Here is a 25009-nt window from a genome sequence, read left to right as displayed (position 1 = left end):
GAAAAAAATCTCAAATTCAATCTAGCTGACGAGAGGCAGCGGTAGAATCAAGGTGTGTTTGATATGTCCCTGATTCTTTCCCTTGGTGGGGCCGGGGGGGGGGGGGGGGGGGGGGGCTGTCAGACGAACACCACCACCACCCCCACCGCCGTCGTCTCCCTCACCGTCTCATTGGACAAAACAAGGCAGCGCTGGTGGTGGTGGGGGATGGTGTTGGCGGGGAGTCCAGGGACGGAGAGGTGGAGGTGAGTGGAGGTGAGGGAGGACGGGTGGGCGAGAGAGATAGAAAAAAGGCAATCCTATTCCGAGTAGAAAGAGAGCCATTATCTCCTGTAAAACAGAAGGCGGCGGGGTGTTGTGACAGGCCACGGGGGAGCCGACACTATTCTGGAATGTTCTTAAGCCGCAGCACGGGGAGCTCTCCGTCACTTCACGGACCACCTGTCAGTGTCCCGCAGTAATACGATGATCAAAAGTGGAGTGTGTGTGCTGCAGGTATGTTACGAGACGCAATCAATGGCTCAAGGCCAGCTGTTTCACCGTTGGGGTTGGGTCTCAGCTTTTATCCGAAAGTCCAGAGCACACGCAGCGCAAATTACACTTGACATTTGTAGTGCGACACAAGCATCCTATTGTTTTAACTGAGCAAAGCACACACACAAAGCGCGGATGGAGCAGGGTGTGTGCTTGCTTTCGCTTCGAACAGGACTCGAATCGGGACAGAATTGTAAAACAGTATCTTGTGTCCCGTCCCAACAGGGCTGTCTGCTTTGGGCTTACCCGCTCAGAAAATAGCCAATAGAACAACACAACAGCGGCACAGAGTTCAGATGCCCTGTGATATGTGCAGTTGACATGGCTACACAATATCTTTAGTGTTTTTAGAGATTTAAATTGACACAATGGATCAGGGTTTTCATGCGACAGACCAGTAACATTAACAGATTCAGATGGAGCTTTCCCAGTGTGGGCTGGCCCAGATAAATAGTGGTTTGTTGATTATATGGAGTAGCAAAAGTACAACAACTCTCTGCTACTTTTGAATCGTGTTCATCCCTCTCACTGCACCCGAATCTCCTGATGGGAAGCCCAATAACTCAAGACTCACAAATAACACTAGCTTTCAACTTTTGAAAGATAAACCTTCAAATGTGTATGTGTACATTTAGCTCTCTTCACCTTGTCTGGGTGTGAAAGCTGAAAGATATAGAACCTATATACTTGTAATTGTTCCAAATGACATGGCAATTGGCCTTCTGGCAGTGCGATGGATTATAATTGGTTCTATGACAAGATGATGGCTCCAATTGTACGACGAGTACGAGTATAAACTCGCTTAGGTGCATTGTAAGTTACAGACAGACATTTTTTCTTAAGAGTTGGTAATTTTACCATGATCAATAGGCTCAATATGTTTGAGCCTGAAACTCCTTTTGACCGGTCAGCAAGACAAGCTGCTAGATGAATCTGTAGCATTGCAGAATCTGTAGCATTGCAGAATCTGTTCCATCACATAATCAAACTCACCTCAATTGAGTAGTTGAGTTTAGAAGCCTCGCTCCACACTTTTCAAACATTATACAAATTAAAATGCTCCTTTTTCCATTTCTTCAGAGAGGAACATTGGAGCGCATGTAACACCAGTCTGTCCTTAAATGCATACAGCGTTGGTGCAGAGGCTGGAGGACTAGTGCCACTGCATAAGTTATGCAAAAAACATATATACCGGTATATATTTTTTGGAATTACTTTTATGTTGAATGCAATCTAATTTGTTTCATTTGCAAACATCAATGGAGAAATTGGAGAAATACTGGGAGCAAAATAGTGTTCTGATGTAGAAGAATAAAAAACACACGGTGATATTAGCTCATGAATAGCTTCCAGACAAATTTTGGGAAGCATAAAGAGAAATAGTAACACAATAAGTGACTTAATAATTGTAAGTGGACTACATATTTGATTGTGAAGATCAAAAGCAACAGTATAATGAGACCCAGAGGGGGAGAAGCTACAAATGCAGACTGAAAACAAAATTTGCTCTACAACATTAAAGCTATAAATAACTTCAGCACCGTCTACGCGCACATCAACACTGTGTGCACGGACACATCAACACTGTGTGCACGGATACATCAACACTGAGTGCAATGACACACCAGCACTGTGTGCACACGCACAACAGTACCGTTTGCACGCGCACATCAGCCCCGGGTGCACGTGACTTTAGCTCGCTGCATTCACACATCAACCCAGTGCCCCTCACACACACCTCAATCTTCAGTGGAAACACCAAACACTGTCTTATGCCTGGCCCCAGAGGGAAATCTACTCCTGCAACCCAGCCTACATTAGCAGCACATTAGGGAAGTGTGAAAGCCAGCTCGCTTCAAACTCCAGGAACACCTGACACGCCGCGGTTGTGACAGCATCCAGGGCTCGCATGAAAGGGAAAAAAGGGAAAAAAAGCAAATGTATCTTTGAAAGGCCTCCGTGCTTAGCGTCTAGGCCTGTCACAAACAGACACAAACGCGATGAGCAAAACACGCCTGGGTGCACCCCGGGAAAGCCTGCTACATATTTTATCTCTGCGGCCCGATGTTTTGTTTCCCCCCGTACGGATCGCTTGAAAGAAACCAGGCCGTGGTGATGATGGGAACGGGAGCAGGCTGCGAGAGGGATGACATGCACGATGATAAGATGTTCACGTGTATTAAGCGTGAATATTAGTTCACCTATAAATGTTCACGTCTCGGAACATGGACTCGACAGATCGGCAGAAACATCCGAGAGCTTGACATTTCTGTCATCACGTTTCCTGATAGGCACCTTTGGTTTTTAAAACTCATTTGATTGTTAACGGAACAGAGAAAGACCCAATCCTCCTCAAGTTAAACCAAATAAGAATTACATTCAGGTCGATTAAAAGAGACAATCGACAACGTTCTTTTTGAACCTTAAACTCATTTGATTACTTTATACTGAGAGGTCAAGGAGAACAATTAGCAAAAAGGGAAAGTTAGCATACAAAACAAAATAAAGACATTTTGGCTTATGCAACAATAGCAATAGACTCTGGAGACTGCCTGTCTCTCTCACGCACATGCACACGCACCCACACAAACACTTACACACCAAGTAAATCATATTTTTAGTTGTGGTGCTCTGATGGTTTCTGTATGAAATAATATTCTCTGTGAGGTCCCGCTCGCAGGATGGCGGGCGAGGGCAGTGAAATGATAGACAACGGTTTGTATTTACTTTATTTATCGGCATTCTAGTGTGATGTTTACCGGAGGCAAGCCCCCATCTTCTGGAAATGAGGCTCGTAATATTGTAGCGCTCGGCTGAACAGTAATAGACGTGTCGAATTTTTTAAAGAAAAAATATAAATTCTGGGCCGTGGAAGACGTGACTAATGTTCTTCCCCTGTATCGTGTGTGTTTGGCAGCAGTCCATTTACAACGACGGCATGAAAATGAAAAGCGCTGAGCTAGCCATTAGCACATAGTAGCAGTAAAATGCTCCTGCCTCTACCTGAGTAGTTAGAGGTGGTTATTTTAATATTTTATTTTAATAATTTTACATTTAGAAACTAAACTTACGGTGATATCAAAATCCCATGCACAGCCTAGCAGATATACTTTAGTACTTAACCATGGTCTGTAGGTGATCAAAAGATTTCAAATTCTAAAAGAAAACCTCAAATGTTTGACAAAGGACCAGCAAATGTACAGAGTCCTCAAATTAGGTGACACTGTTTACAAACCCTATCAAATAACATTTCTTACATACTATAATAATTTGAGCATTCAGCCCTCAATGTCCAAGTTGTGCGAATCCGTGAGTGTATTTGGAGTGGCCTGGCCAATAGGATTCAGGGCTTTTTTGTGCTGGAATGGTATTGAAAAATAGAAAGCCAGCCTTGCTCTGCTGGCTAGGTGTAAGCCAAAACGAAGGTAGTCTCCCTGAAATGCAATGGTATTGAACAATAACATGCAGCATCTCGCGGTACACAATGGTGTCGACCACTGGGTATGCAGCCGGGCTAGATTGGCATGTTGTTGCCCAATACAATGACCACCCCTCAGGTTGAAGAAGGATGTCGACCAATAGGACGCCGGGCTTGCTGTGTAATGGAGCAACACCGTGCCCCCACCGAGCAGTTAGAGGGAATAATGGCTGCTGTCCCCGCACGCTCACCATCACAGGAGGCCGTGAGGCACGGAAAATTCAAAGTCACATTCTTCAGATTTATGTTGGGCTGCTGTAACCTCAATTTTGTAACGCTGACACTGGGGAACAGCATAGAATGATGTAGAGGCAAATACATATGGAATAATATAAAAACACATTGTGTTTCTACAATTGTATTACCTGGCTTACATATACAAATGACGATGATAATTTGCAGGATTACTTCGTAAAACTTTAAGTATCCACAGCCTGTCTCAAAAGTAGGGATTTAATAACTTTATTCTGTGAGTGGTCAATCCAAACCCTCATCTCGTTTGTGGACGTACAAATATATGAAAAGAAGAAATAGTCGTATATTTCAATAACAGATTGAGGAAGTAGCATGCCTCGAGATCTAATGTGGCTGTGTCTAATTAACAAACAGTTATCTTGTGTTTCACCAAAAACCTCCTGAAAATGAATCTCGGAATTGCAGGAGAGGAGAGGTGTTGAATTGTGTAGTCATGGCGATGGAGTGGGTGGAGGGGGGACAAAATGCAGTCTTTTATTGTGTTCCAGACTGTAATATTTGACAGTTGGCCGTTCATCATTGCAGACCGCTGACGGCCAAGTGGGTGGGGGAGGGGTGAGGGGGCAGTGGAGGGAGAGAGTATCAATATGAATTTTTTATTTGATGGGTTTTATGGTAGATTGTATTTTGACGGGTTCAGGAGGAGCCAAGGTTCAAGTGAAAGTGGCAGCGAGGCCAAGTAATAACTGAGGAGAGAACCCAGTGTCTGAGACTATTGGACTGGCAAACAAACGTGTGCACGCACAGAGACAATGGATGTGCAACGGCGTGCACGGGAGGGCCACCACACATGTGGACACGGGTGCGAGCAAAGACTCAGAAACTATGGGAATTGAAGGGGATATGGATTTTTGTCACGATCGGTGCTTGTGGTTCAGGGGGCCGTTGGTTTTGGTATTAAGCCATTTTTACGTGGAATCGGTACCAACGGATACTTCCGGTAAAGGCTGATGCAAGTAAAGGATTCTCTGCTCCTTTACTTGCATACTCGTCCTTTCCTTTTTTCCTACTTTCCACCGTACACACTCCTTCATCAATGTCCCACTTAATTCCTTCTCCTTCCAAGTTCCCCTCCTCTACCAACACACACACACACACACACACACACACACACACACACACACACACACACACACACACACACACACACACACACACACACACACACACACACACACACACACACACACACACACACACACACCTTCAGGTGCAGTCATAAATCATGTGGCTGAGTGGCCATGAGTCCCTTTAGGATGAATGAAGGAGCTAGAGGATGGAGGTAGGGGGGTGGATGATGGGAGGTAGAGGTGGTAGATGATGGGAGGTGGAGGAGGGGAGGAGGTGGAGGCTGGTAGGAGAGGAAAGGCCGATTCGGAGGTGAGGGAAAGAAATGGACCACAAAGGTTGGGTAAAGTAAGGTTATTAATGTAAAGGTAAGGCAGGCTTGGGTTAGGAAAGTTTAGTAAAGTTAGAGTAAAGTAAATGGAAGCAAATTAACATAACATAAGGTAAGGTTAAGAAAATAACATTCAATTATGGTAACGCATTGTAAGAGAAATAGCAAGGGGATACTATTAAAGAAGAAAGTAAATGGACGGAAACGAGTGATCAGGAGAGCCAGACAAGACAAATGGTTGAGAGGAAATGGTGTTTTGGTCTCGTTCTGTCACACACCTCTAGACTTCTCCAACAGTAAATCCACTCCATACCCATGTGACCCTACCATTAAAGCGTTCAAATCATTGACATGTACAGCAGGCCTATGTACACCGGTCGGGGGGCTCATGTTAAGGAGATCCTCATTCACTGCATCGCAACCATCACTCGTTACAATTCGATTTCAAAATCCACATTACAAAGACCCAGTGCTGAAGTTGTATGACTGAACGGAAACCTATTTAGATTAGTCAGATCCTGAAGGGATCAACAGATGTATTATATGTATTATAGAAGTATTCAAAGAGATGGCGCTGTCATGAGAGAACAACAACAAGAACGAGAGAGAATAAGAGCGAGAAAGCGAAACGAGAGTGAAAGAGAGAAAGGGGGGCTGATTTAAGTACAGAAGGATATCAGGTTTGGGAAGGAGGGGGTGGGGGCATGGTAATCATGGATTGTCCTCATGTCTGTGATTGGCTAGATGAACGGTAAAGTCTCTACCCCAGCACCCTATTACTCTCCCCAATCAAATCCTGCCAGTCGGCTGATTACCTCCTGGGAGAGTGGGAAGAGGGGTTTTAATAGAAACGGAAATTTGGCCTTTTTTTGTCAAGTCAGTTCGACCCTCCGTCAACCAGATTGCGGCCCCATTTCTTGTTGCGGCACGACACCATGGTCACTGGTGACCGGGGGAGGATGGGGGGGTTGTCGCGGTAATGGGGTACAGGCATGGGTCCACTCGGGGTCCTAATGGAGAAGGGGTCCTATGGCCGAAAAGGGAGCCGTCTGTCGTAGTGCCTGATTAAAACTGATGGACCACGGTAAGAGACCCCAGAGGGCATCTAGACGACATGTACCTCTGTGGGGTTCTCACATACACACACACGCACACACTCACAGAGGAAGAGAGACACACACACACACACACACACACACACACACACACACACACACACACACACACACACACACACACACACACACACACACACACACACACACACACACACACACACACACACACAGGCAGAGACAAACTCACACACACACACTCCATTATTCAATTTGGCCCTTCTAATGACCAGTGAATTAGCCTGCCAGAAGTGATTTGCTTTTCTGAGACCAATTCCAGGCCTTACACGCGATCCTCCACTCAGTGCATTAAGAGAACAGCCCTTTATACCCCCATACACCACTCTCTATCAGGAATACAGTGGGCCAGTCTTCATGGAGGAGTCACCATCTGGAGCGCAGGCTGCAGGGTTTCAAAGGGACCTTTTAAAAGCCTGTGTCTCCAGAGTTGAACGATTTCAAATCAATTCAGGTAAGATACATTTTGAGATGTACAAGATGAGGACAACAACTTTTAGGAAAAGCAATACCAGGACCGAAGTGCAAGAACTAATTACTGAAAATGGTCAATGTGTTGTCCTCACGTAGGATCTTTAATAATATCGTATCCACTCTTCCTAAAAATAGGAACTTATCCAGCTCTCAGAGAGGGATTATTAGTTACCATTCGTTATTATGTTTACGTAAGTTTTGCTTATTTTCTCAATGACCAGAGGTCACAACAACTTTATTATTCTGAATATGATGCTGAATAATGGTCTCATTCCAACCAACGGAATACGTTTTTTCAGCACAACACTATGCCCATTATTGAGAATATTGTTTTGAATAACTGCATTATTCTGTGTATGATTCTGAATAACTGCATTATCCAGAGCTGGGGTGGGAACAGCAGCGTCTGGTGTGTCACCTCCGTGCCCAGCGTGACTCTCTCCCTCTCCGGCTCCTGTTTACGTGGGCCCTGCGGGGGGGCCAACCCCTGCATCTCACTGTTTCACTTCAGCCAGCAGATTTAATAACATCAATAAAATGCCTCAATCCTCCACCCATCCACGGCTGCACCCACCTCTACGTCCCCCTCCGCCCGCCCGTCCCCTCCTACCACCTTCCCTCTTTGTTCCTGACCCCCTACCCAACTCACCCCCTCCTACCCACCTTACCGCCATGCTCAACTCTCCTCCCCCCCTCACCTCCTTCTACCATGTGTTTTGTCAAGGTTGCTGGATGGCCTTCCCTGCCCTCCTCCCCTCTCCCCCTCCTTCACCACCAGCTCTACAGTCTGGGTGACATCTCTGATTTATTACAGCAGAGCCCAGAGTGCTGCTGACAGCCCTGTGTGTGTGTGTAAGTGTGTGTGTGTGTGTGTGTGTGTGTGTGTGTGTGTGTGTGTGTGTGTGTGTGTGTGTGTGTGTGTGTGTGTGTGTGTGTGTGTGTGTGTGTGTGTGTGTGTGTGTGTGTGTGCGCGCGTGTGTGTGTGTGTCCAGGTCTCTAGTACTGCAAGAAAACCTTTGCAGGAAGACCAGTCACCTTGTAAAACACACTTGTGTAGATGTGCATGGCACACACAAACACACACACCTCCCTCTCTCCACAAATGGGACACTCTAATACACACACACACATCGTAAAAAATCTGGAGCCAAACTTTTGGAAAGGGCTGACAAAGATCTTGATAGGGATGGGTCAGAATATTCGATTATACGTTCCCAAGGGTAAAAATATTTTTTTAACATTTGGACCATTAACATCTTTTCCCATTCAAATATAAAGTTTTTCACAAGCCATAACTTTGTTTACCTGGTAATGCCTGCTGAGGGTTTGTCTAATTCCCTTGAACAAAACCTTCACCACAGATACTATTGGGTATATAGCATATAACCGCGTTTTCTAAATGCATTTTTCACAACAGACAATTTGACTGAAAAGATATTAAGTTATTTCTTTCCGATGATCCATGGCTGCCTTTGTGAATGTCGGCACACATCGAATAATCGATTATTCGTTCATACCACCCACTGATTATTCGATCATGAAAATTTTGAGTTATTCACATCCCGAGATCTTACTAGAATTTGTGTGTGAGATAAGTAAATGTGTGACTGTGTGTGTGTGTGTGCTTCCACACAGCCTACATAACATTCAAGGCCAGGTCAAAGGTCAGAGATCAGAGGCTCCTTTTAATTCACAGCAAGCAAATAAAAGGTGCCGACTTTAAGAGGGTGTTTGTTTGTGTACAAGTTATGGAATATGGATTTTTGTTGTGTGCACCTATTTGTTAGTGTATGTACTTGGATGTGTGTGCGTGTGTGTTTGTTTGTGTGTAGGTCAGGATTTGACAGCTCGGACAGGGTGCATAATGTCCAGCAGATAAGAGGAGCCTTGACAGCCTCGAGGAAAAGAGAGACAGAGAGAGACAGAGAGAGACAGAGAGAGACAGAGAGAGACAGAGAGAGACACAGACACAGACACAGACACAGACAGACAGACAGACAGACAGACAGACAGACAGACAGACAGACAGACAGACAGACAGACGGACAGAGAGGGACAGAGAGAGAGACTGAGACAGGACGGAGCAGAGCCAGCGAGAGAGAAAAAGAGCGGGGAGGGAGGAAGGGAGGGATAAGAGAAGGATGAGAGGGAGAGAGAAGGATGGCGGGAGATCAAGGGAGGGGAAGGAGTTCATAGTGCATAAGAGATGATGAACAGAGTAGGTGTCAGGACGAGGGATGAGATGGAGGATGAAGAGGCTTGAAGAGGGATGAATCAAGGCTGCGGGGAGCAGAGATATCATAAAACGTCACCTTGCTAGAGAGATGTATATGAAACTGTGGGTCACTGTGTTCTAATGATGTTGATATCTTTATTTTAGCTGTGAATTAATAGGATGACATTGATTTGCTTTAGTAGAAATCTTTAATGAGGAGGCAGTCTGCTTATCCCAGTTTAAAACTCAAACAAGGCCACTCTCGCATCATTAGACATGCAAAGATCTAAAGCTGCGCTGGAAAGACTTGTTATGCCTTATTTATACAGTATTTGCTCATTTGTGAATATTTGGGGCATGCTAGGACCAGCTACCCCTGCCCAGCATACAGAGCTACGTCTCTGTTGGCTAAACACACCTTATTGCCACTGTATTGCCAGGCCGCCTCTCAAGCAACCAAAGCATTCCTCTCCGTCAGAGGCAGACGGCTGCTGATTAGCTCGTCGCTAACCTAGGCTAATAGCACCCAGACAGCCCGACAAAATTAAGTTCTTGTTTTGACAGAGGGCCTTGCTAGTGCTTGGCGATAGACAGCTTGTAAATAAGCGTCTGGTTTTAATGAACAGTTTGTTGTGTGGCGAGGCTAAACGTCTGACAGCGCAGCACGTGTCCGACTGCAATTGTTGTGGTTGTCAGAAGAAGCTGCTACACAACCCGCCTTCTTCCATTTGGATCAAGTCATGCCGTTTTTGTAAGTCAATGTGTACGCAAATGAAGGCGTAAATTTCACGCTTACACTGAATGGCACAGAAACATAAAGGAAGGCAGAAATGACAAATATTAGAGTTATTAAAAACGTTAGGTTGTTTCAGTGATGTTTATGATGCTTGCAGACAAGTGTGAGTAAAGAAAGGCCAACTGAAATCCTTGAAAATGAAATAAAATAACGATGACAGAAAATTGTGAGGGTTGAAAAGAAAGGACAAAGGGCGCAAGGAAACAAGACAAGGAAAGGAAGATTTAAGGAAGGATAAAAGGTGGAGATTGAAACGATGACATCTCTTCCTCTGTGATGGATTGTAAATGGTTCATCCCCCCCCTCCACACACACACACACACACACACACACACACACACACACACACACACACACACACACACACACACACACACACACACACACACACACACACACACACACACACACACACACCTCTGTACGAAAGCTTATTTGACACTTTTTTGCTGGCACAGCATAAAGCGTTTGCCATTTTCCATATTTCATCCACGGCCCATTGGAAAGCCATCGGCAGGCCCGGTGCAGTTAGAGGGGATGCGTCTGAAGACCTCGTCCAAGACACGCTGAAAGTCAATGTAGCTACTGAGTACAGGAGACCTGCTCCTGAATATATTGACTTTATCTTTATGTCAGGATAGTGAATGGTTAAGCCCAGGAGGTTCTGGCTTTCAACATGCTCTGAATGACAAGGATCAGCATTAACTTTGGAAAATAGTGTTCACATTAGTACATTCAATCATTACATGGGTACCCTCCTGCTGTGAATTATTTACATAAAGTTTGAATTGATTATCTGTCATTCATTCAGAAAAGCTTATTTTTTTATTTTTGTGGGTGCTCATTTGTTCATTAACGTCTCAAATAATTCTCAAAAACAAAATATTAACCTCACATGATCCATCCTTGAGATAAGACACAAAATGTTAGCAAAATTGCAACCTCACACTCGCAGCCTGAAAGATCCCAGACCCCGGAACATCTAAGCAACTTATCTCAGCGAGCCTGCTGCTGCTAAGAGTATTAAAAATGTCTGAGTGAACCGGCAGGGAAACTTCACCCCTGCTCCATCATTGCTTCCCCTAGCGTTCAAACGCCCCTCCTCGGCCGATAAGCTAGCATTTGAGCAAAAGGGCGGGAAAAAAAAGGATGTGTGAAACGCTGATGGTTGAAGTCAAGTTGTTAAGAGAAGAGTCGGCCGGGGTCGGGGTGAGGGGGAGGGGGGCAAATCATGTTCTCGGGAAAACGCCCACTCAGCAGCAGAGGATTTTTACGCGGATGATTGGCCTCGGCTTTGGCGATCGGCGGTCGCCTGGCTAGCTATCAAAGCAAGTGGCTGACACACGGCTAATTCTGCCAGGGAGATGAGGACACCTCGGTAATTGCTAGTGCCTTTGCTACGCTAATCCCCCGCGCAAAACGGGGTAACGTGCATGCTAGGCGGAAGTGCTTGTCAATCTCCTCCCATTACACAAACACACGATGTGTTTCATAATGAGGAGGAGAAGGAGGTGGAGTAAAAGGTAGCATGGAGGTAGTGGTGAGAGAAGAAAAAAGTAGTGAAAGGTAGAGGAGGTAAGAGGAGAATAGTGGAACAAAGGAGGTCAGAGGAGAATAAAGCAGTGAGAGGAGACTGTGATGGAGAATGGCACGAGTTAATATACAAACCAGAGAGTATTGCAATATGAAATCTGTGTAAATACATCAACAGTTGGATAAAGAGACCCTTTTCAAGAGTGTGTATGACTATATCGTAAGGGGTTTATTGGTATGTCAGTACCCTGATTGAGTCAAATGTGGTTGCCCTATCTTGGTTAATACCTTTGATATTGTAAACTAGAGAAAGAAATCTTAAAAAAGCCATTCCTATTGTCGATTACCGGATATCAGAAGACCTTTTAAAATATCCTTAAAGTTTAAATAGACTTTAGACTAAATAGACTAAACTAGAAAACTACACAAGAGAACATCAAAAACTGAACATTTAAATGTTGAGATGGTTGAATGATTTTCTTTCTTTTCCGCCTTTCTTTCTTTTTTTTTTTTTAAACTTTTTTAACTTATTGATCACAAATAAAAAGTAGATCTTATTTCCCCCCAAAAGAACCACAAGAACTCCAGTCCCAGACTCTTAAATGATCAACAGCGTCACTTATAAAACAACTTAAACAAATAACCTTTAAGCCAAGCCCGCCAACACTCACCACTCGACACTTTGTACGACAAAATAACAAAACAACATTACAATAGCGATGCGATTGGTGCGGCGTCTCCTGTTGCTACGGGTTGCGTCTGCGGTTGCCACGGGTTACCTTTGCGCTCAGAGCGCTTGGTGCGCCTCCGCTTGAAGCGCCGGCGGATCAGACAGAAGTAGGAGCCCAGGCTCTGCACGCCATCGCCCGGCAACGCCATGCCTCCCCAGACCGCAGCAGGACCGGCAGGAACCCAGCAGGTACCCCCCGCTGGACTGACCCGGACCGGAGCGCACTGGACCGGACCGACGGACTGACGCGGACCGGAGCGCACTGGACCGGACCGACGGACTGACGCGGACCAAAGTACAGGACTGACCTGGACCGAACCAACTGGACTAACCTGGAGCGGACTTGACCAAACCGCCGGACCGGGGCGTACCGGACCAAACCGACAAGGACCGGTCGTACCGGACTATCCTGGACCGAACCAACGCGACTAACCTGGACTGAACCACTTGACTAACTGGATCAAAACAGGGCTATCCTGGACTGGACCAAAAAATAACTTCTGAAACCAGACTGCGAGCGGTGACTGGTTCTTGATGGCCGTATAAACAAGTCCAGGGTACACCAGAGCTGCGCTATAAGAGCCACCCGGCGCACGCTCAGACTCCACACACCTGCAGCGATCCTCTGACTACACTTCACTACAGCCTGACTCTCCTCCTCCTCCGCCTCCTCCCCTCTCTCCCTCCACCTCCCCCCGATCTACCTCCCTCCTCCTCTATAGACTCCATCTCAGCCGTATTGGTTCCCCGAGAAGAGAAGAGAAAGAGAAAGAGAAAGAGAGAGAGAGAGAGAGAGAGAGAGAGAGAGAGAGAGAGAGAGAGAGAGAGAGAGAGAATGAGAGAGAGTGTGGACTCCAGTCTTTAGAGAAGCCGGTTCTCTCTGTCTTGTCTCTCTTCCTCAGATGAATAATACTCTCAGCCCTGCTCCTCGTTCTTATCCAGCAACAAACACCTTTGTTCACTGATTAGACAACATGAACTGGGACTAAACATGTATATTCTGTTTCTGTTCTGTATTCTGGAACACAGTTGCACAAACACAGACACAGCACCACACACTCCTCTTCTGTCCTCTCATTGGTATTTGGAGTAGAGTCAAAGTAAAAAGATCCATTCAGTTAAACTCTACACCCATCTAGTGGTTACTTTGTGTAACAGCAAGTATGTAAACTCAGAATGGGACAATGCACGCCCAAGCGTTTGAGGCGTAACATTACATTTGGCAGAAATAGCGACAAATAAGGATGCAAGACAGAAAGATAGATATAGAGAAAAAGAGAAAAGTATAACTAGTGAATGATAAAGTAAAAAGAAAGACAGAAAGAATGATAAAAAAAAGAAATACAAAGAAATATAATCGTATAAAGATAAGCTCTCACCGAGTTGGATTCCCGTTTTCTGTGATTCTTACGGAGAGAAGGAGCTGGTCGTTAGATGACTGCAGAGGGAAGAAGAAAGTCCATTAAATCACCCAGCCCATTACAACACCCTGTAGATAATACATCACTGGGGAGTTATAGTCAGAGGTAAGTGGTGGTCTTTATTCCTATGTGGATGTATGGACCTAATTTCCAAGCCAAGCTTCAGGGTTGCAGTGGAGTAAGGTTTATACACATTGAGTGATGTTTAAGATAAGATAGAACTTAATTAATCAATGATGGGACATTTTGGTTTCACAGCAAAAAGTGCAGGAAAGCAGGAGATACAACAATTAAACCACACACACAATATGATCATAAATGTAAATGTCATGGTAATGAAATAGCTCAAACATAAGCGTAAACATAACCGGCACCTGAGGTAGACATCAAAAACTAAATATGCTACATAGATTTTTCACCAATCGTAACCACCAAGTATCTGAGTGACTGCGTCTTTCTCAGGCTAAAGTGATGCTCTCCTCGTGAGTTCTCTATGCACCCATGGAATAGGGTGACCCTGCTTTGGTACCACTGTGAGAGTGTCCACAGCAAAAAAGCATGTTTGTATTACAAACTGTATGCTCACTGCTGGGAAACAGCTGCATTGTCTGCCTCCTAGGGGGTCTGTGTGTGTGTGAGGGGGGCAGGGTGGTCTGGTGGTGGTGTGTTCCAGACCCAGTCCCAGTCCCAGTCGAGATATAATGGTTTGGAAGTCCAATATCCACAGTCTACCTGTTGATGCGTCCTTCAGCAAGATGCCCCTAACCCCTCTTTGTTACTTATGCACATGTATTTTCAACATAAATCCCGTTTGAAAATATGCATCTGAACTAAAGAGTAAATACCAAATAGTGTGTCTTGGAGTGTTCCTCACTCCCAGTTCCTTATTCATAAAAAAAGCCAGTTTCCAAACTTGGATTTTATCACAACTGCGCCAAAAACATCACTGTATTTAACTTAATTGAGTGAAATGAGTGTCGGTGAGACAGAAGTAGACAGAAGTAGACAGTAGGAGGGGTGTGTGTGTGTGTGTGTGTGTGTGTGTGTGTGTGTGTGTGTGTGTGTGTGTGTGTGTGTACTGGCGGAAAAAGAGAATGAGAGATGTGTGTCTATGATTGTGTGCATGTGTGTGTCTCTGATTGTGTGCATGTGTGCGCGTGAGTGTTCATGCGTGTGTGTGTGTCCATGTACTTTGAGAGGGTAAAAGAGGAAGAGGGAGTGGAAAAACAAGAGCACGCATTGGGAATAAAGATGGATTTTAGAAACACAGTCCAGATGGCTCTTCATTCAACCAGGGGTCAGGCTCCTAGCCAATCACAACCGCCGGCAACGTCGAGCCCCGCCGTCCCCCCGAGCTCCCATCCATCTTCCATTACAGAAAATAAAGGTGTACAAAGGAACAAGAAAACAAGGGAGAATACAAGAGCAGAGCCTTGTGTGTGACCGCTGTGAAACGATGGGAAGTTCAGTGGCTTAAGACGGAGTCGACGCGACCACAGCCTCTTTCCTCTCTCGTCCACCTCAAAGAAAGCCATGCATAAATAAAGAAAGTCCCTACTGCTCCAAACAACCTTTATGATGAAAAAAAACAACAGCTTGAGACCTTTTTTAAACCGCAGTTCCGAGGCCGTTGATCTTAAAAAACACTGTTGCGAGAAACCTTTATTTTGGATACACCACATTCCCCCCATAATGTGGGTTTTCAAAGTAAATGTCTCCTCCAAAATAAAGAGACCAGACGAATGGTGAACTTCCCCTGGCATGCGATGCGGTGGAGGAGGGAAGCAGAGACTTCCACTAATCATGTTCTGAAACCCTGACAGATGAGTGCTCCTTGCTCTCCCATAGCCCAGCAACCATTCCAAACCACTACAGAAACTACATTAGGAGCCCCTGCCTTAATTATAGAAGTATACACAAAACGTTCAGCTCACCAAAAGTTTGAGCAGAAAAGGGTATTTTATTGAGCACAAAGTGTGAATACAGAATACTCTATGTGTGTGTGCACTGAAGAGTGAGGACCTGCTTGAGGTACTGCAACAGCTGGGAATTCTTTGAATCTGGTCATGGAAATCATGTGTTTGAGGGACATTGAGTGACTGGTTAGACAGCAAGACAGATGTCGGGTATGGAGAAGGAAACTACAACTTTTTACACTGATTTGAAATGCAGTGTGTTAGCTATTCACTACGGTATTGTGTTTGAGGATGTGTGTATGCGTGTGTGTGGTTTGTGCAGTTGTGCGTGTCCATGCAGATACATGTCTATGTGTCTTTGTCTGCGTGTATGCAAGCATGTGTGTGTGTGTGTGTGTGTGTGTGTGTGTGTGTGTGTGTGTGTGTGTGTGTGTGTGTGTGTGTGTGTGTGTGTGTGTGTGTGTGTGTGTGTGTGTGTGCATGCGGGTGAGTGAGTGAGTGTGTATGTATTCCCGGACAGGGATGACAGGCCCTAGGGCTTCCTGCAGACAGGGTAGATAAGCCCCCCCCACCCCGCTCCCGCCACTCTCCCACCAGCAGGAGAGACCCAGGGCAGGGCCTGACAGAATACAGGCCCTGCAGGCCCTGCATGGACACGCACAACTGCACAAACCACACACACGCATACACACATCCTCAAACACAATACCGTAGTGAATAGCTAACACACTGCATTTCAAATCAGTGTAAAAAGTTGTAGTTTCCTTCTCCATACCCGACATCTGTCTTGCTGTCTAACCAGTCACTCAATGTCCCTCAAACACATGATTTCCATGACCAGATTCAAAGAATTCCCAGCTGTTGCAGTACCTCAAGCAGGTCCTCACTCTTCAGTGCACACACACATAGAGTATTCTGTATTCACACTTTGTGCTCAATAAAATACCCTTTTCTGCTCAAACTTTTGGTGAGCTGAACGTTTTGTGTATACTTCTATAATTAAGGCAGGGGCTCCTAATGTAGTTTCTGTAGTGGTTTGGAATGGTTGCTGGGCTATGGGAGAGCAAGGAGCCTCCCCTCCTCCCCTGGAGGAGGGGAGGAATGAAGAGTGGGAGGAGGAGAAGGAAGATGGAGAGAGAGAGACTGATTGTGATGGAGAAACCTTACTGTTCATATCGTGTTGGAAATTAGAAAAAGATGGGGAGATGGGAGAGAGAGAGAGAAAGAGAGAGATAGAGGGAGAGAGAGATAGAGTGTGACGGAGAGGGAGAGGGCGAATAAGTCAGAGATTAAATTGAAATGAAGAGCTTTAACTTTTAGGGAGATAAAATGCAAATGGCAATTAAACCTTGTCAGACCAATCTCTGACAACGTGAACGGAAACATAGTTCACTTTTATCTTTTTCAGTGTATGTATGTGCGAGCACCCGTGGGGGCGTGTGCGTCTTCATGTGTGTGCATGTGCGCATGCTGCGAGAATAACTAAGTACATCAACAAAGAGTCCATACTTTCACAGAAATTAATTTGTTGCGTGGGGGTTTCAGTGTTTTTGTCTTTTCACCAAATGACCAGCAGAGGGCAGGCTTGTTACAATAAAACGTTTCGTTTCCGGACTGCTTCATGCTATGAGAGAACACAACCATTTACATATTGTTTCAACTTCTCTCAGCCCAATAAGGTGGTTTGGCACACTATACCAATGAGAATAATAAGGTACACTACACAAGTTACACTATGTAACACTATTTACACCCAAGAGATATAGCGGACACTACATTGTGAATGGGCACAGACAGAATCATTAGCTGTTGAGGTGTTAGGACTCCCGGCTAAACGGTTGTGGGTTGGACCACATGTTGCCTCAGGCCTACCTGCTCATTAATGACATTTATCAAAGAAAAATAATCCCTGTTCGGCTGTTTGGATTAAAGCATCTGTTAAATAGGTTGTCATGACGTTTGGGAACATTTGTGAATGCTCGATATAAAGCCGGCATGAACATAAAAACATGGTGAGCATTAGAAACTAGAGGAAGGGGCTGTGGATCCACGGGATCGCGGACCACCCTTCACGTCTGAGCAAGGGGCTCCCAGGCGCTACTAGCAGCCGGCCTGCCGGAAATGAGATTCAGATAACATAAAAAGGTGCATTAACATCTGACCTCTTGGACAGAAAGAGAAATATTTTATAGTCCACTCAAACATTAATTCGTGGAACCGCGAAGCATCTCTCAGCAGTGGAGTTATGTAAAGGCCAAATACCAAGTTTTACAAAGAAATATATATAAAAACATTGTTAGAAGATACACGGTTTGATTTATTGATTTATTAACTGTTGCAGAGTTCCTTTACTGATTATAGGAGATTTTAAGCATCCACATTAGAAGCAATAATTCTAGTTTAGTATAGACTATTTATTACTTAGTGCTAACCAATTTACTTTTTAAAGCAACAGTTCCTGAAGCAGCAGGGAGCACGTGGGCATCTTGCCTGTGAGGATCAATCGCACAGCCTTTTCGCCCAACAGTGTATGGTTTCTGTATCTCCTGCGGTCTGTTCTATACAACTACATGTTGTCATGGAGACACCCTCCCAACATCAGCCAAAGTATGTGAACATCTATGATTTGTGCTTCTGTCCGGGCCTGGCAGGTAATGGACAAAAACTAACTCTACAGGCAGCATGACAGAGTGGTTGCTAAAACTTGCTACATTTTTTTATTATAGGAAGCTCTTCAAAGCGTTTCCAGTAGCAATTTAGTTGAATGTCAGCGACACAGATTCTAGGGTTCCCCGGTAAAGTCTGGGTGCTGGAACGTTTTCATACAGACCCCACCGGCATCTGCTCCAACTGCCAAGGAGAGTTAGAGAACGCTAACTATGGGCTAGGGTTGGTAGTAGAGCACAGGGGTAGCAACAAGTTAGCCAAGAGTCGGCACAATAGTATGACAGGGCTAGCATTACCTGAGTGCAGAACTAGCACATAGCCAGTGCAGGACTAGCACCCGCTAGCACCAGGCTACTGCACTGCTAGACTAAACCTGACACAGGTCTAGCAAAAACCTGGCACAGGTCTAACACCAAGCCTTGCACCAAGCTAATGCAAGGGTTAGCATATCCTCATAAAGGGCTATTGAGATGCGTGAATGAGGAGCCCTAAAGGGGGGACAAGACAAGCAAGTAAATAGTTTGATATCGATGAGTGCGACACAAAAAAAACAGCAGAGAGCGCAACAGAAAGTGACAGAGGGCCACCAAGGGCGGCTTTGAACGTGTAGATATCATCCTCAGACATCAAACTTTCATAAAAGGAGGATCCCTATCTCAAGATTAGCTGCCACTAGAGTCAGTGAATAGTAGGCAAAGAGCACGAGCTCTCTCATCAGTACCCAGAGTTTTCCTCAACAACAATGACTGGATTCTTGTTCAGAGTCCCCCCTCCCCCCCCACTCTCCTGGCCGCCCACATTTTTCTCCCAGTTGACCATCCGCCCTCCCCGGTGCCCACCCTTCCCTGCGGCCCAGCCCCCAGCGTCCCCCAGCCAGCTCCCTCTCCACTTGGCAAAAGCTTTGGGTCCCTGCCCAGTGCCTCGGTCTGAGGCTGCGAGATGAGTGTGTCTGTGTGTGTCAGTGTCTGTAAGAGTGTGTGTGTGTGTGTGTGTGTGTGTGTGTGTGTGTGTGTGTGTGTGTGTGTGTGTGTGTGTGTGTGTGTGTGTGTGTGTGTGTGTGTGGCGTAATGTGTTGTGTGCGTCTGTATGCGTGTGGGTCGTTCTTGTGCGTTGGGTGGGTGTGTGTGTTACTGTGCCCGTGAGTGTGTGTGCGTTCTTTCTTGTGAATATGTGTGTAGTACATGAGGGGAACATGGGGAACAATGGATGGCTCTGTGCTGGGTCTCTCTGGCAGGGCCACACACACCTGACAAGAGCTCAGCCAATCACACAGGAGCGAGGTGTGGTGGAGAGCCAATCATAACAGAGGTGTTTGTGTGTGGTGGGGCCCACAGAAGCTGGAGCTTTGGTGTTCCCAATGTCTGACTACATGAGTGGCTTAACAGGGCAGGGTATCGAACATGCAACCTCTTGGTTACAGGAGAAGAGGGTCCAGAGTCTTTGGCTAAACGGCTCCCTTACATGTTACCACACACACACACACACACACACACACACACACACACACACACACACACACACACACACACACACACACACACACACACACACACACACACACACACACACACACACACACGTAGGATACCATCAAACCAATTAACTCCATGGTGAGTTAATTGGTGGAGAGGAACGCACGCACACATCTTGTGTTACATTCAACAGCATGTCTGGTGACCTCTACCACGCTTCCCAGGGTAACAGACAACCGTTACACAGACAGACAGGAGGACAGCTGGACACACAGACATAACCCTTGGACAGACAGGCAGGTAGACAGGTTGTTTGACGAGGATAACTAAATACCACAGAGGTTATTTATATTGCGTTTAGACAAACAAAGAAAATGAAGGAACCATACCCCTAAATGACATACATACCACAAATGAATGTATAATACCTGATATTTTTGTTTCTCTTAGGGTACTAGGATGGGGTATAAGGGAACTATGACAGGGGGTTGGGGTTCTAGGACAATCTTCTAGCACAACTCCACTCCAAGTGAACAAGTGAACCAAAGTGAGGTGTAGAGTTTTCCCAGCATCTCTCCATAGAGTGGAGAGGAGAGCGGGTGGGGAGGAGACCAATAGAGTGTTTTACTGCACTGCAATGCGGTCTGACATTGGGGTAATGACTTCACACACACGCAAACACAGGTCCGCACAAACACACACACACACACACACACACGTCCATACACAACTATGTTTGTGCTTCTCAGAAACATAGTAAACAAACAAAGAGTGTGTAAACATGGAGGGGACAAGTAAGCAAACAATGGGATTTAGAAATTAAAAAGGGCTCAGACGGTGATTCACAAACAAACACAAGAAAGATATATATCTATATATTTATAGATGTATAGCTCTATAGATATACACGTGTATTTATATACACACACAAACAGACACACAAGCTGTACACCTGTAAGGATATCAATCAGGGAGATTGTCCTCTGCAGCAGATCTATTAATACCACAGCATCCATAATGACTCCACATATCTGGAGCTCAATGTGTGTGCTTAGCTTTGTGAGCTTAGGGGTGTGTGTGTGTGTGTGTGTGCGTGTGTCCCCTGGCACTATGTGTATCTAGGTCAGCCATCTGGGGACTTGCCTAGTTTGAACGTACGTACACACACACACACACACACACACACACACACACACACACACACACACACACACACACACACACACACACACACACACACACACACACACACGGTAACATCTGCTTGGCCACCGCCCACAGCACCGGCCAGCACCACCTGAGCCCTCGTTAGGCTCCCCAAGACCCGGGGAGAGAGGGGCCCCTGTGTGTGTCTGTGTGTGTGACGTTGTTTGTGTGTTTGCATGTGTGAGCGTAAGGAATTTACAAGGTGTTGGTGCCTCTGGGATGCGTGCCTACCAACGCGTGCGTGCGCGCAATTGTACGCTTAACATCTACTAATACGGTAACGTACTCATTTCTGTGGATGTAATTCTGAACTCTGGTGCCTCATTACCCCGGTTGGCCCCACATCAACACCGTTCTTGCATTCTTCTAGCGGCCTCCTGTCAAACGCACAACAGCCTACACCATCCAGGTGATTAGAAAGAAGGCATTGCATGTCTTTGCGTCACAGGTGAGCGTCTGATCTCCTCGTTTATTATTCCACGTCTCGACCCCTCCCGTCCTCACATTTCGACCGCCCATCCGTGCCTCGTTACGTCCACTCAACTAAAAGGTGCACCTTCCTCTGCTGTTGCAGCCTCGACCCTATGAAACCATCTTTCCCAATCTATTCATTAGCTGAATCTATGATCTATTTCGAGTGAATTCTAATTCCAATCTACATAGAAAGCTCTTGCTACAGATCATCATCCAGTCTTATTTTTTGGCTGCATTATTTTAATTTGATCTGCCTGTAATTGTGCAGTTTCTTTATTTCAACTTGTTTTTTTACGTTGTTTATTTATACACTTGTATTCTTTATGCGTGAACGTTAAGCACTTTGTAACTGTAATATCAAATGCAACATGAATTAAGCTTTTCTTACCCACCCAGTCCTGTGTTATTTTCAACTGAACATTGAGAGTTTAGTTGAAGTGCATCAACCCGTTTAGGGTGAGTCCTCTATCCTCTGTAGTTCTATGCCTCGGTTGTTCCCGGCCTCACCGGTATAACAGCGAAATGACTGAATGTAAAATGAGTGTGACGCTGAGCCTCCAAGCGTGGTCTCATTCTCCGCAGGAATGCGAGCTAGTGAAGATGAATACCTGAAGAATAAGCAGTGCGTGCCCCCCCCCCCCCCCCTCCGCTCCTCATACAACAGAGCCCCAGTCACTCCCACGCCATTGCTATTCACCGGCCACAGATTGGGTTTCAACAAGGCTACCTTTACAGTGGGTGGCGAGAGATTGCATGCTGTGTGTGTGTGTGTCTCAAAATGCCTCTATCGCATTATGTCTAACCATACCGACCACCAACAAAATGACAAGGTCATAGCACAAACCATCGAACACACATAATGTATGGATATACATAATTATAATACATAGAATATAAATATTTAACTAACAGCACACAGTTGTCTACTGCTGGGTCACTAAAGTCGATTCCCCTACTGCCAAAGGGAAGGATTTAACAGCAGTGATTGTCAAGCCAGGAACAGATGCATCCTGGGAAAATATACCAGATATATATACACCTTTATATGGGAAGTAATGACAGAGCCTAGTGTGTTGTCTGTGGTGTCATCCTGCCAGACACACAGAGAGTGTGTGTGTGTGTGTGTGTGTGTGTGTGTGTGTGTGTGTGTGTGTGTGTGTGTGTGTGTGTGTGTGTGTGTGTGTGTGTGTGTGTGTGTGTGTGTGTGTGTGTTAAGGCTCCTACGGTCTGCATGGCACATTCCAACACAAACATAGACTTTTCCTTTTGCTAGAGAGACAAACACACAAAGAGACAGAGAGAGAGAAAATATGTGAGAAGAGTGTGCCTTTGTGTGTAATAGCAACTAGTGGTCAGGTTGGAGATTGCAATCAACAGAATACACTCATCCCTTCTATTCCAAGGACTATCGTGGCCTGTACTGGCCTGTATTGTGTAAGGCTCCAGTAGGCAATTCAATTTTAGACGGCTCTAACCTGCGGCCAAAATCCATTAACCAATAACGGATTTCATAGTCATCTTAATCACTGTACAAGTTGAGGTCGTTTCGTCTGTCAGTGGGTCCGTCGCCTCTGAGCTTACGAATCCGGAGTGTTCCGGGAGAAACGGAGCATTACCAACAGAAATCGAGGCGGAAGTATACTCAGAAGTCCAACCATTCGCGAAAAAATAGAGAGTAGTATAATATCTGAGTTGTATATATACACATGTTGTATTTGACGTTTTATACTTGTATTATAGTATATATCTGACCTTTTTATTTTATTGTTCAACTGCTTTGGCAATGAGTTAACTGGTCATTTAAAAATGGCGCAACACATTGAGGAAAGAATCTGCGGGTTGGTGAGGGGTGTCACATGCCAGCGCCGCGTAGCCAAGTCACTGCCCTCTAGACTAGAGGATGTATTGCGTAACCTCCAGAACAACGCTGAAACCGGACGGAGGTATGAAGGGTAGTCCCGGAGACAACGTTTGGTACGGACGGACGAATTTCGTCCGGATCCGGAGGTATGAATCGGCCTTTATATGTAACGCCACCTTCTGTGTGGATGTTTTGCGCTCTGTCTGTACAGCGGTTGATTCTGATGTCCATGCCCGAGAGAGGGTGAAGCTTCTGCGGCACATAGTATAACGCTACGGTGTGTGGCACATTGCATATACAGCATCGCTCATTATAACGCAAATGCATTGCAGCCATGGGGATAACACAACCCCCTCCTTCCTACAAATCTCTGCCCAAAACCCTCTCTTTTTTTAAATGCGTTCTCTTTAGATCCGTTTGTTCGTTCTGGGCTACTGTAGAAACATAGCGCTGAAACATGCACCGCTCCGTGGAAGAGGACCCGCTCTCTATGTAGATATAAAAGGCTCACTCCGAAGTTATGATTTTTTTTTTTTTATCTTATTTTCATGGGATTATACACTAATTAAAGAATTCTTATGAATATTACATTCTATTCCAGTCCTAGATTCCAATGAATACAACACACTGCCCTTTAAATAGACACTAGACGTTTCAGGTTGCTTATATACACACTTCAAATGGAACTTCCAGGTTTGAAGGGAAATCCTGTCTACTCGGGATCAAAGTGATCCTGTTGAGAAATTGTAACGTGCAAGCAAAATATATAAAAGCCCAGTCCATGTGAGCCTGCGTGTGGAGCTCCTGCAGGGGGACAGGCGGCCGGACCAGGGGCAGAAGAGGCCTGAAGACATGCCACACTACAGGCCAGTGCACTAAGCTCCTCACCCTGGGCTGCTGGCTGGTCGGCCATCAAAAGACCGCTTCTGTTGAGTGGTGCTGCTCTTGCTTACGGTGTGGTTTTTGATGTATTTACAAGGAGCTTAGTAAGGGAATACAACAGTTTAAATGAATACATTTTATATATATATATAGAAAGTATTTCAAGCAAAATAATGAGGCTTCTGATTAGTTGTCAAAAGGAAGCTATGCATTCACTTGCGGAGGGAATTAGGAAATTATAGGAACATTTGAAGGTATTTTCTGCCAAGGAGATGGAAAACTTTGGGATAATATTTGGAAAAGGGATTTTGATGTAATATATGATTTGTATGCATGTTTGTATGTTTAAAGGCCAAAAGTTTAGAGATGAAAACGGACAACCAATACTCCCAGACAAAAAGATACACTGCTTGTGTTCACATTTGCGCATTGAAGCACTGCAGTTCTCTGTCAGTTCTCAGCTCAGTCTTCATCATAAACATTTGATCTCACTAACATTGTGCATGTTTGACTCGTGGCCGCGTACTTAAGATGCGTGTGTGAGTAGGAGGCGGAGAGGTCTG

The 25009-nt window shown here is 45.3% G+C and overlaps 1 protein-coding gene across 6 annotated transcripts in view; it reads right to left on the bottom strand.

Annotated features, from left to right (window-relative positions):
* adarb1b (adenosine deaminase RNA specific B1b) overlaps window positions 1-25009 on the bottom strand; it is a 118768-nt gene that overhangs the window by 24357 nt on the left and 69402 nt on the right. For 5 of the 6 annotated variants that reach the window (XM_056580133.1, XM_056580136.1, XM_056580134.1 and 2 more), the window contains one exon: window positions 13927-13985. The gene's annotated coding sequence lies outside the window, so the exon portion shown is untranslated. Of the gene's footprint in view, window positions 1-13926; window positions 13986-25009 lie in introns of those variants that run through there. The other variant, XM_056580137.1, reaches the window with a different exon arrangement.

Source organism: Gadus chalcogrammus, chromosome 20 (assembly GCF_026213295.1).
Source record: "Gadus chalcogrammus isolate NIFS_2021 chromosome 20, NIFS_Gcha_1.0, whole genome shotgun sequence".
NCBI classification, from domain to species: domain Eukaryota; kingdom Metazoa; phylum Chordata; class Actinopteri; order Gadiformes; family Gadidae; genus Gadus; species Gadus chalcogrammus.
Note: the sequence above shows the minus strand (reverse complement) of the source record. Positions and strands in the feature narration are given on the sequence as shown.